A 5,808-nucleotide genomic window follows, 5' to 3' on the forward strand; every position below is an offset into this window, starting at 1 on the left:
CAACACCACAATGGAGTGGTCAAAATTCATATTTTTTTTTTTAATGCCAATGTGCTTAGGGAAATTATGTCAGAATTATGTCAGATTTGAACAGCATATTAATGACACATGGGGAAACGTCATGGAACAAAAAATCAACAAAAATTTTACCAATTGATGGCGCTGTAAGCATCTTGACATAAGAGGTCAGCTACAAATAACAGACAAATCACAATACGGCAGCTATGATTTGGTTGTTCAATGTGCGTGACTGCACAAGTTTGGCAGTAGACAGTTATGGCACTGTTACTTACATAAGCATATCCATGATAGCAAGGCTGTAACACATCTGATACGAAAATCAGTTTTTAACTATCCTGAGGACAACTACTGCACAAAAAGAAAATGACATCGATTTTTAATTGTCCTGGGGCCAAAATCCCATAAACAGCAAAATGACATTAGTTCCTAATTGTCCTGAGTTGGTGCAAGACATGTTTAGTATGCTGTCCAGTGTTTTCTGTCACAATTTGAAATTAGGAAAGAGCACATTACACATCAGACTGGAGTGAATCAAGATCACAGTCAGAATGTGATGCGCAATGCATGACTTCAATTCAGCTATGATTGTAATTGGAGCACTGAAAACATCTTTCAGTTAACCCCACAGCTGGAAGCCACACGAATTAAGACCAATTGATCTGCATGACCAGACTGTAGGGAAATGACAGCTGATAATTCTATCATTTCCGAAATGCTCTGCAGCAGCCGCTTCAATGGCTGTGCAATGCACAGAACAACACCATCTTGCATAAAAATTATCCCGCCCACACAGCCATGCTGTTGAAGGGTTGGAATGACGTTGGTGTGCAAACGACTCTCAAAGTATTTACTGGTGACAGTACATGGCTTATGTTCAAAATGCTGTCGACTTGTACCGCACAGTCACATTTGTACAATGAAATAGTACCAGTTGATGTGTGTGTGGATTTTCTGTTGCCCATATTCTGCATACTGACATGTCCTTGGAGATGGACATGGACTTCATCTGTCCATATAATGTTCCCTAGGCATTCATTGTCCACTTCTGTGTGAGCAAGAAATTCCAGATCAAATGTTTGTTTTCCTGGAAGGCCAGCAGAAAGCAACTCCTGAAGATAGCTGATTTTGTATGGATAGCAATGTGGGATGTTTCATAGGATTTTAAGTACTGTGCTCTCAGGCATGTCCAACATTCAGGCAATGCCCCGTGCACTGCATGTTTGCACAACACGCTTAACCCCTCCTGCAGTGACAACTTCGGATCAACTGCTTTCCTCCCTCTGCCACTCTGCACTTCAAAAGCACCTCTCTTTTCGAATTTTGTAATCTATGCCTTTTTTCATACACTTGAATGTCTGGAACTTCTGCAGGACTACTGACACAAAGTCACTGTTCTTGCAAAAAAGCAGCTTTGTCAAAATCCTTCATGGAGACTGTCATGTTGAGCATCTTGGATGCAAACTGAGGAACAGCTGTGTGCTGCACTTCAATTGGTGTGTATATTCTGACACTTACAGCGCCATCTATTAGTCAAATCTTAAATACTTTTCTTTTCTTTTTTCCTTTCCCCCGGCATCTATCATACACTGTTCAAATTAGATCTCATTCGGGGCAGTGGTTATCTTTCAACATCATTTTGAAACTGGAACTATAATTAGACACACCCTGTATATAGAGAATAAAGGCAGTCCTGTCACACTTCCCTGGGGCACTGCTGACTATACTGTGTTGTCTTCGATGTGCACCCGACATGGAGGACAATGTACTGAGTTCTAATATTTAAGAAGTCATTGAGCCACTCACATATCTGGGAAGCTACACTGTGGCCACCGTAAATGCAACACCCTGAAGGAAGCATCCGAATCAAGTGAAATTTACACCATGGGTTTGCAGTGATGAGATATGCAACTGCTTAGAATTTCAGCGCAGACGCACATCAAGCGCGCCTGTGGCGCCACCTCATAGCGCCATTTAAGGCTTGGCGATTTCGACGAATGTACGTTCGGCATGTGTGTTTACCTTGTGGTTGTTTCACAAGACGATCAGTTATGCCTCGTAGACAAAAGCGAACATCGTTTGATCAAGTATCCGAGTTCGACAGAGGAAGGATAGTGGCTTACCGAGATTGTGGATTATCATACAGAGAAATCGCTAGTCGTGTTGGACGAAACCAAACAACTGTAATGCGGATATGTGACCGTTGGATGCAGGAGGGTACGACGGACCGACATGGTTGATAGCATTCACCTCGGTGCACCACTGCACGTGCTGATAGGCAAATTGTGCGCATGGCAGTGACGGATCACTCAGTGACATCCCGAACCAAAGCACAGCACATTGTGTCTGTAACGCATCATCCAGTGTCTGCGCATACCATTCGATGCCGTTTACAGCAGAGTGGTCTGTCCGCAAGACGTCCATTGCTTCGTCTACCATTGACGCAGAACCACAGACGTCTCCGTCGCCAATGGTGTGATGACAGATGGATGTGGACGGCAGAATGGAATGACGTTGTCTTTACTGACGAGGCACGCTTCTGTCTGCAGCACCACAATGGTCGGATTCGAGTGTGGAGACACCGTGGAGAGAGGATGCTGGACAGCTACATTATGCACCGCCACACTGGTCTTGCACCGGGTATTATGGTATGGGGCGGTATTGGATATTATTCTCACACGCCTCTAATACGCATTGCCGGTACTTTAAATAGCCGGCGCTACATATCCGAGGTGCTGGAGCCAGTTGTCCTTCCTTACCTTCAGGGCTCGGCCACAGCCATATTTCAACAGGATAATGCGCGACCACACGTGGCACGCATTGTCCAAAGGTTCTTCGTCAATAACCAGATTGAAGTGCTTCCCTGACCGGCTCGCTCTCCGGATCTTTCGCCGATAGAAAACATGTGGTCCATGGTTGCTCAACGAGTGACCCAGATTACATCCCCAGCTGCCACACCAGATGATCTTTGGCAACGTGTGGAAGCTGCTTGGGCTGCTGTACCCCAGGAACACATCCAACGTCTCTTTGACTCAATGCCGAGACGTGTGGCAGTGGTGATCTCCAACAACGGCGGCTACTCTGGCTACTGATTCTGGCAGGAACCACATGTCACAGACGTCTGTAAACGTAATCATTTGATACTTGGTCAACATGTTATCTACAAAATAAATTTTGTTGTGCTACCTCTTGTCTTTCTTGGTGCTGCATTTACGGTGGCCAGCAGTGTAGTTGGCATGCTACTACCAATGTTAACTCTCTGCAGTCAGGCACTGTGTCAAAGCCTTTTTGGAAATCTAGGAATATGGAATCTGCCTGTCACCCCTTATCCATGGTTCACATCGTATCATGTGAGGAAAGGGCACACAGTTTTGCATGAGCAGTGCTTTCTAAATCCATGCTGATTTGGTGGACAGAAGCTTTTCCATCTCACGGAAATTCACTATATTCAAACTGAGACTATGTTCAACAATTTTGCAACAAACCTATGTTAAAGACACCTGTAATTTCGCAGGCCTGTTCTTTTAGCCTTATTCTATACAGGAGTCAGCTGCAGATTTTTCCAGTCACTTGGGACTTTCTGCTGGGTGAAAGATTCGCCATAAATGCAAGCTAAGTAAGGCACCAATTCTGTAGAATACTTTCTGTAAAACTGAATTGGGATTCCACCCAGACCCAGCGACTTATTTGTCTCCAACTCCTTCAGCAGCTTCTCTACACAAGAAATGCCTATTGCTATGTCCTCCATGCAAGAATCTGTGCAGCCGTCAAATGACGCTGTCTCTGTACAATCATCCTGCATCACTGATTTTAAAACGCAAAATTTAGAACTTCAGCTTTCCTCTTACTACATTCTATTGTCATGCCAGAGTGGTCACCAAGTGACTAGGTAGAAGCCTGTATTTATGTTGTATCATTAATTATTCTTGTTGCATCATTAATTACTTCATCTAGTTGCTTGAATTTTTAGTAAACAGATGCCATATATCATTCCATCTTCTGTTTGATTGAAGCATAGCCATAAAATAACTATATTTGTATGGTACAACAATGAAAATAATCAATTATTGACAATATAATGTAAACAGATAGGTAAAAAACCTACTCACCAGGAGGTGGCAGGAGAAAACACACACACACACACACAAGATTTAACTTTTGCAAGCTTCCAGAGGCAGTGGTTCCTTTTCCTGGTGGAAGAATTGAAGGAGAAGGAAGACAGGTGAAGGAGAAGGAAGACAGGTGAAGGAAAAGGACCGGAGAGGTTTAGGAAAAGGGGTACAGTTCAGAAAAGTCACCCAGAACCCCAGTTCAGGGGAGACTTACCAGACGAGAGGAGAAGGAAAATCTGATTGTTGGGGACTGCATTGGACGAGATCTGAAAACCTGAGAGCTTAACAGTGAAAGACAGGGTAGTACACCAAGACAGAGATTACTAGTAAAATATTGTGCATGAGTTAATTATAGTGAAAAGCTAAGTGCATTTGTGTAACAAAGGTGGGGAGGGGGGGGGGGGGGGGGGGTATGGCGAGAAATAGACAGGTCAGGAAATGACAGATGTAGAAAACTACAGTACAGTGAAGGAGTAGTTATTTTGAATAAATGCTGAGACAGAAGGAATTAATGTAAATTAAAGCCAGTTAGGTGGTGAGAACTAAGGACATGTTGTAGTGCTAGTTCCCATCTGTGGAGTTCTGAGAAACTGGTGTCAGGGGGAATAATCCAGGTGGTGTGTGCAGTGAAAGAGGCACCCAGGTCATGACTGTCATGCTGTAGAGCATGCTCTGCAATAGGATCTTGTGCATTGCCAGTATACACCCTCTGTCTTTGTCCATTCATCCTGACTGATAACTGGGTGATATGTTATGTAAACACTGTTTTGCCTTTTATGTTGGCATGACTACCACATGACAGTTAGTAATTATGAGAGCGGAATCTTATGTTCTCTATTACATTTCAACTGCTGACTGAACGACACATTAAAGTCTTTTTGAATACATAAGTATTAGTTTAACTTGAATCAGAAAGCCTTTACCATAAATTTCAATAGTACTTCAGGGTTTTTGAAAGTTTATTATTGGTTTACAGGTTTTTGAATTTGCAGCTGAACTGCTATTTTCACTTTACACAATATTTTGACTGATTGTTATGAAGTGTCTGATGCAGATTTCATTGGCCACTGTTTGGGGTCCTACCCAACTGTGAACAGTAGATGCTGGTGGCACCCAATGAGCTCAATACTAAAATGAAGAGATTATTCAACCAAGCCAAGCTGTGACACAATATGTCACAGCCACCATGATAGGTCAGGCAAACTATCGAACCATTCTACTGAACACGGGACATGAAATTACTGTTTAATGATACTGTGGGATGTTGTCTAGGTTTACTTTGTAGTTCAATAAAAGAATTTTTCGAAAGTTGCACCCACACACTACTAACTAACCAGAATGCCTTTCGCCAACATGGCAGATATGGCAAACATCACAGTTTTCTTGCAAAGACACATTTGAGTACTCTCTGTGATTGTTTCCTGGCACCATTACACAATAAAACAGTCAACATAAATTCAAAAGTAATAGAAAGGCTGCACCAAAATTTAAAAGAGTTTAAGACTGCAAAATGCTACAAGATGATACTCTTCATAAAAATAAATAAATACATAAATAAAAAACCACACCTCTCAATAGGCACTTATTTAAGACCCAAGAAGAGCACTGAGATGTTTTTTGGCACAATTTTAGCAAACCGAGTGCCAAGACCATGCTGTGACTTAAATAAGCCTCTGTC

The sequence above is a fragment of the Schistocerca americana genome, chromosome 6, assembly GCF_021461395.2.
Source record: "Schistocerca americana isolate TAMUIC-IGC-003095 chromosome 6, iqSchAmer2.1, whole genome shotgun sequence".
Lineage (NCBI taxonomy): Eukaryota > Metazoa > Arthropoda > Insecta > Orthoptera > Acrididae > Schistocerca > Schistocerca americana.